This window comes from Pituophis catenifer, unplaced genomic scaffold (genome assembly GCF_029215685.1).
Source record: "Pituophis catenifer annectens isolate HBS135680 unplaced genomic scaffold, rPitCat1.0.hap2 SCAF_3, whole genome shotgun sequence".
NCBI classification, from domain to species: domain Eukaryota; kingdom Metazoa; phylum Chordata; class Lepidosauria; order Squamata; family Colubridae; genus Pituophis; species Pituophis catenifer.
The window spans coordinates 127,894,448-127,908,729 of NW_027256883.1; positions in this window are offsets into that span (position 1 = coordinate 127,894,448).

Here is a 14,282-nt window from a genome sequence, read left to right on the forward strand (position 1 = left end):
CAATTCACTGCGGGACAACTCACTGTGGGACAAGAGTTACACTAATATCAAAGAAATAGTCAAAAGAAAGGATGCAAAAGGAGGGACAGAATGAAATGTGAATTGCAAAAATTAAAATATTTTTAAAAATTTATTTTAAATAATTAAATAGAGTTGTTAAATTGTCCAGCAGCATGTTGTCCCACCGCAAGTTGGCCATGGCGAGTTGGCCAAGACAAGTTGTCCCTTTCCGGTCCTTGAAAGCTAAATATTGTGTGAATTGACTGAAATTTAGCCATTCCCTCTCAAGGAAGGACGACTTATTATTATTATTATTATTATTATTATTATTATTATTATTATTATTATTATTATTCATTTCATTTCATTTCATTTCATTTCATTTCATTTCATTTCATTAGATTTCTATACCGCCCTACTCCCAAAGGACTCAGGGCGGTGAACAGCCAACAATAAAATCCATACATACAAAATTTAAAAGCAGAATTAAAATCAAATTAAATAGTTTGGCCCAGACAAATTAAAACCCCAATCAATTTAAAACCAATTTTAAAATTTGAATATATAAAATACTAAAAAATATTAAAAATTAAAAATTCTTTTATATTATTATTTCTTGAATTTGTATACTGCCCTACTCCCGAAGGACTCAGGGAGGTGAACAGCCAAATAAAATGCATATAATACAAATGTTAAAAAAACATTAAAATACAATTAAATAATTAGCCCGGAAAACAAAATTTAAAACACCCCAAATTCATAAGACAAATTTAAAATTGAAGAATTTTAAAAATTTTTAAGAAGTTTAAAAGAGGGGTTAGGCCAGACCGGCCTGCTGGAAAAGAAATGTTTTGATGGCATGGCGGAAAGCGTGCTGGTCCAGGATCCTCCGTATCTCTATGAATTCAAATAACGTTTAAGTCTATCACTAATTTCATTTGGCTAATACAACTGTGATTTTCCAGCTCATTTGTAACCTACAGGCATCTTCTAAATACATCAATGGGATAATAGAAAGAAACATCAATTCTACAACTCTCAGACAGTAAGCTAATAACAGTTCCTTGATCAGAGGCCTCATTCAACTGTCAAAGGCAGGAGAAATCAAAGTCTTTCTTTGAAGAATCAGGCTAATTTTATGTAATCTGCAAAGGTGGGGAAAATGACTTTGGCAAAATGTCCTTCTCTCCCATTCTGATATCTATCTCCCCCACTGCATGATTTTAGCTACCCACATGGCTATCTTTCTGTTATAGCAATTTAATTTTACAAAGCCAGGCAATATACTGTATGAAGTATGAAATTAAACTGTTTGGATTTAGTGGCTGGGGGATTTGGCGAATTGATGACCACAGATCTTCACATTATATGCAGTTGATTGATATAGCCCAACATTTCCATGCAGTATTCCTCCACCTGCATTTCAACACAATTCATTATGAGTAGGAATCCATATAATTCCAGAGCAATTATATGCTACACTGAAGTGTCATGTATGTCTTTAAGCGCCTTCACTGACGGACTGTGGCAGCAAAGAGTTCATAAAAATTTGTGAGAGGATATTATTACAAGATAAAACACAAGTTGGATTCATGCGACACCCATCTTTTGCTACGGTATGGAAGGTAGTTGTTTTGATTATCCTCATGAATGCTTTAGATTTTCTTGTGTCCTTTTCTCACCAGTAGAAAAGAACAACAAAAAAAAATGGGTGTGAAAGAGTGTGCAAATTAGAGAACTGCAGGGCATATTTCTACTCCAGCCGATTTACTGTATATTCAATTTTAAATAAACTATTCAGACATTAATGTGCTGGTTTGTTTGCTGTAGCCTGCTTTTTAAAATGTAAAGGCTGATTATCTTGGCGTTTTATTTCCTTTTCTAACAACCCAAGCCTCCCTCCCCCCAGTTACTGCAATGTGAGGTTCTTGGCAACGGTTATTACTGTGCAGCAATTCCTGGAATGGCCAATACACAGTGTTGCTCCTAGTGCAGGGGGCATTTTTTTAATGAAAAAAAAAAAAGCCAGGCTTTTAGTTCCTCTGGAATGTTTTCAGAAATAACTTGGTTATCGTCACAGCAAGGAAAAAAAACCTATCCACATATAATGCCTGCTTGGGGGGGTGGGAGGGGAAGGGTGTGTTTAATTTTGTTTCCACCACATCATTTATGAAATGATTGATTGAATCTGATTGAAACTTTTTAATTAATTAATTCAATTTATATGCCGCCCCTCTCCAAAGAATCAGGGTGGCATATAACCCAGCATCCTCATCACTAAGCTATCCTAACTCTCTTTCCAAGCCTCTGAACAAGTACAGATAGTCCTCGACTTATGAGCCCCACATTTCTATTGCTAAGCAAAACAAATGTTATGTCAGGTTTTGTTAGATGGTGGGAGGCAATGAAGAGGCAGGAGGACAGACAGTAACTTCAGCTCTTTATTTAAGTGAGTGACTTCTGCCGAGGCTTAGCCGGCAGCACTCCCTTTTAAAGGAAGCAGTCCCACTGATTCAGCTACTGACAACGCTTTACATTTCCCTCCATTTGAATCCACCAATCAGTGACGGGCCCCGTTTGAATCCACCAATCAGTGGTGGGCATGCAAATGTCCAGCTAAACCCGGACCTGAGTGAAGCCTACATCCCTGGCTTCACTTGCTAGTTACATATGTAACAGTTTTGCCCCATTTTACGAACTTTCTTGCCACAGGTTGTTAAAAGAATCACTGCAAGTTGTTTAATTAATAACACGACTGTTAAGTGAATCTGGCTTCCCCATTGGCATTGCATGTCAGAAGGTCACAAAAAGCAATCACATGACCCTGGGACACTGCAATGGTCATAAATATGAACTAGTTGCCAAGCATCTGATTTTTGATCATGGGAAGCTGCAATGGTCGTAAGTGTGAAAAACGGTCATAAGTCACTTTTTTTTAGTGTTGTTGTAACTTCCGATGGTCATTAAATGAATGGTGGTAAGTTGAAGTCTATCTGTACTGCTACCCAGATGGCTCTATTCACAGAAGTCTAATTGGAAACTGTATGTGATGCCCATTGCTGTTGTGTTTTTATTTTTGCATGGCTCATGTTTTATATGCTTTCTAGGGGAAAACAGTTTGATAGCAACGGCACAGAAATATTTTAATAATTAAATTGCTTCCTTTCCATTTTCTCATCAAGAGATGTAAAATAAGCCTGGGTCATGCTTAGGAAAAGAAATCTTCTCTGCTGTTTCTAGAATTGCACGAGGCTCAAAATGAAGCCAAAGAGGGATACTTAGACTGTCTCTTAACAACTTGATCATGGGAGGCCATAAGGTGGGTAGTTGGCAGGCTCACCCTAACATTTTATGTTGAGCCCCAAGATAAGAATGGACCATTGAACAGAATTTCAAATTTTATTTAGCTGAATCAATCAATCAAAATACAGCTGGAAGGGACCTTGGAGGTCTTCTAGTCCAACCCCCTGCTGAAGCAGGAAACCTTATACCATTTTAAATAGGCGATTGTCCATTCTTTTCTTTCTTTTTTTAAAAATAATTTTTATTAAACAGTTTTTAAAAAACAAACAAAACAACCACAAACAAACAAAAACAGATATTTACATCTTCTTCTTTTCAACATCTTCGCATCAGTAATCCATATTTATACATTTTCTCTTTCTTATCTTAATATATCTTTTATACATATATTTCTAGTATATCATACCGTTATAATATATTCTCTTAATCTAAATATTTTATTTACATTTAACATAAACAGGTACCTAATTTCCTTTCCACAATTTATATCTTCCCATTTGTTTCCATATTCCTCCACCTAATTTAACCATTATTTAGTTTTCTTTTGTCCCCCCCTTTTTCCCTTTCTCCTCCAACCATTTATACCATTTCTCCCAGACTAAGTAGTATTCTGTTTCACCTTTTTCCTGTATCTCCTTTGTGAGCTTATCCATTTCCGCACACTCCATAATTTTTCTAATCACCTTGTCATTCTCTTTTTAAAAAACCTCCAGTGATGAAGCCCTACAACTTCTCAAGGCAAGCTGTCCCACTGGTTAATTGTCCTCACTGTTAAGAAGCTTCTCCTTAATTCCAAGTTGCTTCTCTCCTTGAATGTTTTTACCATCATTTGTGTTATATATGGAGAGTATCCATGGACAAAAGATATGGGACATACCTTTCCCACAATATTTTCCTTCTCTGAGAGAGTATAATGAGGACTGAGATAGTAGAGTAAGGTGACCAGACGTCCCGCTTTTGGCGGGACAGTCCCGCTTTTGAGCAATTTGTCCCGCGTCCCGCGGCGTTTCAAAAAAGTCCCGATTTTTCTTGAGCCCCAGCTGATGGCTAGAAGAAAAAAAAACTGTTTAAACTCTTGCCCGGGGCTTCAAAGGGCCGCCCTACAGGCAATCAGTGTAAAGCAGTTTTTTTTCCCCCTAGCTAAGCTTCAGAAACGAAAATGAAACCGAAACCAGGGTCTTTGGTGCAGCGTGACAAAATGAGGCAGAGAGAGATTTATTTTTATTTTTATTTTTCCTCCCCAAAAAAGGTAGGTGAAAAACTGCAAACATGGGAAATTTAGGAGGAGAGTTCAAGATTTTAAAACACAAAGGAAAAAAAGCTGTATTTAACTAGGGAATTGTAATAATTGAGATACTATTAATTGTATATTGTGTTGAAAGCAGAAATGGTTAAGTTGTGGTTCGGAGGAATATATGGGAGAAATTATTTGGTTTATTATTATTGGTAAATATAATTAATTGATTTGTAAGAAATTGGATTGCATGGAAATAATTGGAATATTCATGTTCATATTGATTAATATACAAAAAAGATAGTTATATAACTAATTGATTTATATTAAAATGTTGAATTTGTATTAAACAACTGTATTACATAATTACATAATTAAACAATGTGAGGATGGATATAAAAATAGATGACAATGGGAAGGGGTATAATATAGAATAGAAGGGAAAAATTGAATTTGATTAAGATTAGAGATGAGGATGAAGGTGTTGGAAGAAACATCCTTCTAGGTTCTGCTCCAAGTGGGGAAACAGACACTGGAGACATGGAGACTGCTTGGAAAGATGGTTTAATGGTGGACAGGATCACATGGCTTGAGTTCCTGAACAGAAAAGGGCAGATACAGTAAATCCTCGGGTTTTTATGCTCTCTCTGGCTCTGCATTTCTTGGGGCCCCAAAAGAGTATCCTGATTGGTTGTCAGACTCCCAGGGGGTGGGGGCCTTGCTGGCTGATGGTCACATGTGCTTCCCAGGTCACATGTGGTGAGTTTCTGCTGCTATTGTGTAGAGGGCTAATCCCATCTTTGGCAATTCCTACTATGGCTCTGCCTGAAGGAGGTAGATCTTTGTTATGTAGAATAGACTGGCCCAAGCCTTAATGGCCCATTGACAAAAGGTGGGGGCAGGAAGGTGGGAGCTGCTTTGTCTGTAAAATGTGCTTCTCATATTTCTCATCCAGGGAAATATAATATTCTGCCTTTTTCATATTTCCTAAAATATTTCACTCTTCCAGGAAAGGGGTGGGTGCTAACTTCCTACAAAGGGTAATATTGGTTTTTTTAAAAAATAGATGAGGAATAAATATGGCAAAAAGGAAATATAGAAATTGTAAATTTAATTGAAATGACTAACCGCTGTTTAAATTTGTGAACCAGCCAAATATTCTGTTCAAAGAAAATACATTGTATGTTTGTATGTGTGTTTCTAATTATTGCTATTTATTCATATTTGTTCTCTTTTATTCTTTAAAGTTTAACAATTCATTCTTTATCTTAATATCTTTATATTTGCTTGGGGTTGGCTTTCTTCCCTTTCATCTTTTTTATTGTACAGCAATCTTTCTCCTCAAACCTACCACCTCTCTCTTTTCTTTCCTTCTTACTTTCTCTTCCCCCCACCCTCTTTTTCTCCTCCCTACTTCCTCTTTCTTTCTCCTTCTCCTCCTCTCTTCCTCCCTCTCTTACCCTCACTCCTACTCTAATTTCCATTCCTTCATCCCTCTCTATTGCTGTAATGCTTTAATGCATATGGACTACTCAGAGGGCTGAAAAAGTTATTTTTGACTGGTCCTCACACTTTTGACCAGTCCTCGAACTTACGACTGTCCTCACATTTTACGTTTTTTTCCCTATCTTATCACCATGGTGAAGAGAAGCAGTTGTGAAATGAGTGACATGGTTGTTAAGAATGCTGCACGGGCATAAATGTGAGGATGGTCATAAGTGTGAGGACCAGTCAAAAGTGTGAGGACCTGTCAGAAATGACTTTCCAGCCCTCTGAGTAGTCCCTATACACATAGCCATGGCCACCCGGTCACATGACCAGCTAGCCACGCCCACCCAGTCACATGGCCTCCAAGCCATGCCCACACAATAAGCCACGCCCACAATGGTGTCCCTCTTACCAATGTTAAAATCTGTTCACCTTACCCTATACACATAGCCATGGCCACCCGGTCACATGACCAGCTAGCCACGCCCACAAAATAAGCCACGCCCACAATGTCCCTCTTTACCAATGTTAAAATCTGGTCACCTTATAGTAGAGCTGAAACTATCATGCTTGGTCTCTTATATATTGTGGTCATGATCCCATGTTGTACTAATTGTACATTATCTACCCATAGATTCTCCCAGTACAAAAATGGCTGTTGTTACAATCTGAAGTGGTATCAGGGAATGAAATGTGTAGCTCTGAAGAATGAGACAGAGTTTCATCTTTCTCTTGCATGGATTTTTTTTTAGTTTATTTTCTGTTTTCACACTTCCTTATGGCTCTCATACATCCATACATGCCCTGGTGGCACAGTGGCTAAAATGCAGTATTGCAGGCAAACTCTGCTCACAGCCTGAAGTTCGATCCTGATGGGCATCAAGCTTTTCTCAAGTCTTCCATCCTTCCGAGGTCATTAAAATGAGGACCCAAATTGTTGGGGGAAATATGCTGACTCTATAAACTGTTTAGAGCGGGTGCAGCAGACTAAAGTGCTATTAAGTAACACCATCTGCCTGCAATTACTGCAAGTTCAAATCTCACCAGGCTCAAGGTTGACTCAGCCTTCCATCCTTTCGAGGTAGGTAAAATGAGGACCCGGATTGTGGGGGCAATAAGCTGACTTTGTATAAAAAAGAACACCACTTGGGGGGGCCTGAAAGCCCTACTAAGCAAGTATATACAAAAGTATGAAGGCTATTGCTTAACGCGATATTTACTAAGGTTGTAGATTAATTTTTGTATGACATCACCTTCCCTCTGCCTAAAGTAAAAAGAAGAGCAGGTGTTGAAAGCAATAGATCCAAGCCAGGGCAATTACTGCAGGACTGAACTTGCCTTAGAAATGTTGGCTCAGAAATGGCTATTTGCAAAACAAATTCTAATTTAAATCTTAGTGGGAAACCGAGAATTAAAAATGGGTATCGCTGCCATGCCGTTTCTAGCAGAATCAGACAGTGGCAACATTTAAGGAGTCACTTGCTTTAAGAATATAAAGCATATATAAGTGCCAAAGGCAAATAAATAAATAAATAATAATCTGTATTCCAATCTTTTTTTTTTATTAAAAAGTTTTAAAAAATTTTACACATATTTTCCTTTCCCTCCTCCCCCCTCCTGCCCCAATCCTCCCGCCCCCGGACTTCCCAGAGCAAATACAGGATATAGCATTTAACAAATATATATATAAAAAAATAAGCTAACTATCTATAGATTTATCTCCCTTTTGCACTTTAACTCCCCTTGTTCATATCTGAATATAACTATTTAAACCAGTTATTGCTTGAAAATAATCAATCCAATTTCGTTCTTGTCCATTCTACAATAATAAACAAGTCTTCTTTCTTCCAGCATTACACAATCAGAGCCCAATTACAATCAACCATCACATCTCCAACCCTTACATATATTAACACATTAACAAAATATTTTAACCAATCTCGAATAAATTATATTGTAAAAACCTTATTTTTACTTTTTACCCCATAAACTTATATTGATTCTTCCTGGAAACATTCCTTACTTAATAGCTTTGCATAAACTTATTCATCTTATTCTCTACAAATCCACTGCATATAATCAAATAACTTCACTATTTGATAGCACCACTTATATTTTCCTTATAACCCACAAGTTTATATTTATTCTTCAACAAAACATTCTTTAATATAGTATTAATGTAATTTAAAACAAAGTATAAAAGTGTAAGTAATATCCTTCTTCTAACCCATAAACTTATATTAAATGATATGCACTGTCCATAACTTTTACATCCCCAATATTTTTCTTTCTTTCTTTTTTTTTAACCCATAAGCTTATATAAATTCTTCAACAAAGCATTCCTTGAAATATAACTTTAGCGTTAATATACTTCAAGACAAAAGTGAAAGTTTGGTCAATGGCCCATAACAATTCAAACATAACATTACTTAATATAACTTTTCAAGACAAATCATGTCCCTAAATATAAGTAAATCATTCATTTTCACTATAACATAACTTTTCAAAACAAATCATATCCCTAAAAACAGGTATAGTTATTCATTTTCACTATTACTATCCTCCCCAGGCCAAAGGATTGTAATTTTTCCATCTCCATTTTTTCCTGACTTTTTTGCAAACCTTCTTCTTCAGTCTTATTCCTCCACCTTCTTTTATTTTTATAAGTTCTTGAATTTTCAACTGAAGTTGCTGTACCTTACAATCTTGTCCTCTTCGCAAAGTAATTCCTTTCAGTAAACACACTTCTTTCACTGTGATTGAGAGTCCATTTTTGTAAAAAAGTTGTAAAATTCCACTTCAAATCCTCCTTCTCATATTAGAAATCCCAACGCCTCCTGACAATTTTCCAGTTGACTGTATCAAAGCCTCTGGAGAAATCTCTCTCAATATTTCCTGGTTACGCTCCTTCGAACCTCTCAACCTTTCCTTCTTAATTTGAAGAACATCCATTCCATTTTCAAAAGGCACATTAAACTGGATTATTTCTTCCACCGCTTCATTCAGCAACTCACTATTATTTGGCAACTGAAATACTGATACAGTATCTTCACTTGTATCTTTGTTTCGAACTTGAGTAAAATCCTTCTTGAAGAGCCCTTCCATTCTTTCCACTAACACGGAGGTAAATGATTCTAAAATTTCTTTAAAGAGATCCACAATCAGTATTTGTGTATTTACTGATGTTTGTAATAGTGAGTCTCCATCACTTTCAAAAAAGCCAGCCATTTTTTTTTTATCCAACCACCTTGAACACTGCTGGGTGTTAACAGCTTTAACAAGAGTTAACTTTCACTTTCACACCCTATTAAGCACAAGCGCCATTTTCTTCACTCCTTTAATCAACTTCAAAAGGTGGCAATTTAGGCATGGAATTAAGGGTTTGTTACTTGCAATTGTCTGCTCTCCTGTCTTCAGTCTGTCTGCATAGATAATCAACTCAGATCTCAGTAAAGATTGCAGAAGTGGTCGCGACTTTTTTTCTGCTTAAAGCAGAAGCTCCCTGGATCTTGGAGTTTCACTGGACTTCCTGGGGAGCTCTCACCCTCCAAGCCCCCCAAACTATTTCAGGGGCTTTCAGGGAGCTCTACCCCGTCCGATTACTCTCCTTTCCCTCTTCTCCTGGGGGAAAGGTTTTCCAGCTGCCGGACAGCTAATTTGCGCTGTCAGGGCAGCTTTACAAGATCACAGGGCTGGCGCTCCGAAAGAGAGCGTCCAGCAACGTTGGCGGTGCCACCGGAAGTCTCTGTATTCCAATCTTCAAGTGTGCAGCCCAATGCATAAAATGGAAGTTCCCCTGCCAAAGCTCATCAAGATTTCAGCACTTATACTTTCCAGCAAATTGTTCTAGTATCCTAAATTGCTTTTAAGAGAGGTTAAAGAGATTAAAATAAATTTGGCATTCTCCATGATATGCATATACCTCATAGCACAGTCTCCCCTTCCCCCAAGGCTAAGTTTGTTACTCCTTTCATGTTTGCTATTAAAAGCTCATTTTGTTTTCCACCTCTGTTCCCATCTGGACAAGGTTAGAGTTAAGGATGCCAAGGTGGGAAGAAAGATTTCTAGGACCCCACCAACCAGATCCTCTGCCATGATGCGAGCTTTCCAACCCAAAAACATACTTTTGGAAATTTCTGCTGTCTCTGAAGAGATTAAATAATATATTACTTTATGAAGCACCTAGTCATTTTTATTCCTTAATTAAGGATCAATTGAAAGGATCATTTTTAGAACAGACAAAAATCATGGAGATACTACAGAAGATTGTGGAGGTTAAATAACTTTGTGAAAAGCAAAATCCCAGTAAATAAGGTTCTAAATGAAGGGAAAATATGCAGCTCGGTGTTGAACTATTGGGGATTGAACCATCCGTGCTGGTAATTGTTTATGGTAGCTTGCCCTGTCTGCTTGGATGGGATGTGGTTTCTTCCTTGATGGCTTCATAATTAGGCTATTTTTTTCCCCCTAATCATTTATCTTGTGTTTCCTGCTGGTATCAGTATTGGTTGCTAGGGAGAATATGCACTAAAGCCTTTGTCCTGTGATTATTCTCTTTAAATGGTATGTAGATAGAATTCGTTTCAATATGTCTATTCACGGCTGATTTATTATAATGCTAAAGTTTCAGGAATTCTCTAGCTGTTTTGAATTTGGCTTCATCTAAAATGTCAACAGTTTCCCAGTTGAAATGGTAGCTGAATTAGTCTCCTGTGTGTATGGAAAGATCAAAAACATTTCATCCTCTTCTGACTATTAGCTAATATTGATGAATACATCTGCCAATCTTCTACTTGTCTGTCCTATCCTGTGCCTATTATAGTCCTTACAGTGTATGTTGTAGATGACTCTTCTTTTTATTTTTTTCAGTTATGGGGTCTTTAGGTTTGCTTGATACTAAATAGACTTCAGTGAATTAATACTCTGTTTCCCCCAAAATAAGACTTCTCCTGACAATAAGCCCAATCGGGCTTTTGAGCGCATGGCAATAAGGCCAAGCGCTTATTTCAGGGTTGAAAAAAATATAAGACAGGGTCTTATTTTTGGGGAAACACAGTATACATACTATGTGTACTGTATGACTATGTATGACTGTAACCTTGTTGCTGGTATCCTTAAGATTTATATTGACTGTTTCCCTATGACTATCATTAAGTGTTGTACCTTATGATTCATGATTAATGTATCTCTTCTTTTATGTACACCGAGAGCGTATGCACCAAGACAAATTCCTTGTGTGTCCAATCACACTTGGCGAATAAAGAATTCTGTTCTGTTCTGTTCTGTTCTATGTATTACATAGGCAACTAATAAAGGCACCTGGCCAGAAAGTGGGGAGGCCCTCAGTTCAAGTCCTGCCTTAGCCATGAAAACCGGTTGGGTGACTTTGGCCAAGTTACTGCCTCTCAGTCTAACCCACATCACAGGGTTGATGTTGTGGGGAAAATAGGAGGAGGAAGGTGTGTTGGGTGTGTTTGCTGTCTTGAGTTATTTGTAATGGTGAGATATAAATAAATGAAGATTAAAAATAAAAACTATACCTTCATCATAGGAACAGGAAAATAATCCTGACTGATCAACTCAAGACTATCCTATGTAGTATCAGTATTTTATTTATTATTATTATTTATTTATTAATCAAATTTCTATACCGCCCTACTCCCGAAGGACTCAAGGCGGTGAACAGCCAAGATAAAATACAGACAATACAAATATTAAAAATCCCTTAAAATTATTAAATATTTCGGCCGAAACACAGATTAAAACACCCAATTTATAAAATCACGAATTAAAAAATTTAAAATTTAAGAATTTAAAAGAGGGGAGTTTTGTTTCTCACAAAGGCCAGCTAGGTGTTTCTTGGGTACTCACATGTTAAAGCTATTGACATACTTCATTTTTGTGCTGATCTCCTGCAACAACTGGTAATGAAGGCAGGCTACTTACTACCAGCAGCTAACACTGAGCTTTCAACATTAATAGCCATAGATATACTTCCCCCAATGTACTGTAGTCATGCATGTTTTAAAGCCAGTTGCTTTAAACCACCATTTCTTGTGGTAATTAATTCCATCAATTAATATTCACTATGTGAAAAATCGATTTCATTTTTTTTATGTCTGTTTTAAATCTTCTTACATTAAACTTCATTGGATGGCCTTCTAGAGTTTCTAGAAAAGAAAAAAAACTTCTTGCCGTTCTCTTCTTCTATGCCATGTTGATGTATATAGTACTGACTTTGGTTTTCTTTTTTTAGTATCATTTTTTTTAAAAAAAATCTTATTTCACTTATTATACTTCACTCCAAAATATTATTTCAGATATTACAGAAAACCTTGAGGCTCATATCTCTTTATCCGTAAGTCTTATTAAGAGACTATTAACTTAGCTGGGTCAATACATGCTCTATATCAGGGATCCCCAATCTTTTTGATTCTGTGGCTGCTTTGGAGGGGTTCAATGGCGAGGGAATAGTTTTGCACACACAACCTAAATCCTGTGCATGCACAAATGAAGCTTTGCATGCTTGCCTGCCACTTCGGTGGCCCAGTTCCCAACGAGCTGTGGCCCAGTAGCAGTCCCCGGCTTCCTGGGATTGTGGAGCCCTGCTCTATATAATAGCAATAGCACTTAGACTTATATACAGCTTTACAGTGTTTTACAGCCCTCTCTAAATGATTTATAGAGTCAGCATATTGTCCCCAACAATTCTGGTTCTCATTTCGGAAGGATGGAAGGCTGAGTCAACCTTGAGCCTGGTGAGATTTGAACTGCCAAATTGCAGGCAGCCAGCAGTCAGCAGAAGTAGCCTGCAGTACTGCACTCTAATCATTGCACCACCGTGGCTCATAATCCATCTTTAGACCACCTTGGCCCTATAGATGGCTCTGAGAAACCACAAGGAGTAGCAGTAAGATCTATTTTCTAGTTTAACTTTCCCAAATTATATGCGCTCCAAATGTCCTGGGCCTGTGGACTGACAAAATAATTCCCCAGTCAGCATGGACCTTGGTGACCAATTTTAAACAAAAAGTTTCCTATCCTTGATACAGAAAGAATTTCAAGCATAGAAAAGCACTTAGTTTCTCTGCTTGTAAGATGTCATAACTCAAACTAAAGTTTGCCTCTCAGCAAGATAAACTAGGCCAGTGATTCAAAAGTGCCTTAAAATGAGAAAATTAGCTTTGAAATCATAAATGACCTTCTACTGTGCTACCCCTTTTGCATTCACATTGTTATTGTTTTGGAGATTGTCGGCATGAGTCTTTTTTCTGCTCCAGGCACTGTATTCTCTGTACTCTGGAGAGCCAAAATAAAATGCAAACTCAGAGCTGGTTTGGACCTTAAAGATCAAGGTCAAGAACAATAACAAGTTAGATTAAATTCCTAATACCCATTCGCTGTTGTCATTTCAGCACATTTTTGATGAGGCTGTGAAACTCTCTCTCTTATGAATGTCATTTCTGCTTGTTATCTAGCGGCTTGCCTGCCTCTATTTGCAGCACATCAGATTCAGAGGTTAACGCAATCCAAAATGAAACCATCTTCATTTTAAAGAAAAAGCATTGTTCTTGCCTCACCTGAGAGTTTTCAGGCATTGAAAGGAGATACCCAGATGAATCAAAATTAATTTCATTTGATAAAATCTTGTTATCCACCTGTTTTTTCTTTTTCTTTTTTTCAGTTATAATGTTTCTACTAATACGAGGAATCTGGTGAGTATCTAGAAATGCTGGAGATCTTTTCAGGTTTTAGGAAATTAGTAAAAGTAAAGATAAATGTTCCCCTCGTACCTATGTGCTAGTTGTTCCCAACTCTAGGGGGCGGTGCTCATCTCCATTTCAAAGCTAAAGACCGAAGATGTCTCTGTGGTCATGTGGCCGGCATGACTAAACGCCAAAGGCTCACGGAACACTATTACCTTCCCATCAAAGGTGGTCCCTATTTTTCTACTTGCATTTTTATGTGGTTTCGAACTGCTAGGTTGGCAGAAGCTGGGACAAGTGACAGGAGCTCACCCCGTTACACGACACTAGGGATTCGAACCGCTGAACTGCCGACCTTTCAATCAACAAGCTCAGCATCTTAGCCACTGAGCCACAGCTCAGTGAATTAGTAATCAGTGAATTAGTGACTCGGTGAATTAGTAATCAGTGAATTAGTAGGATTCTACTAATTATTCATTTGCTTTCCACATCAAATTTTCCTCTCCTCCTCCTCTTTCTCCTCCTCCCCCTCCTCTTCTTCCCCCTTCCTC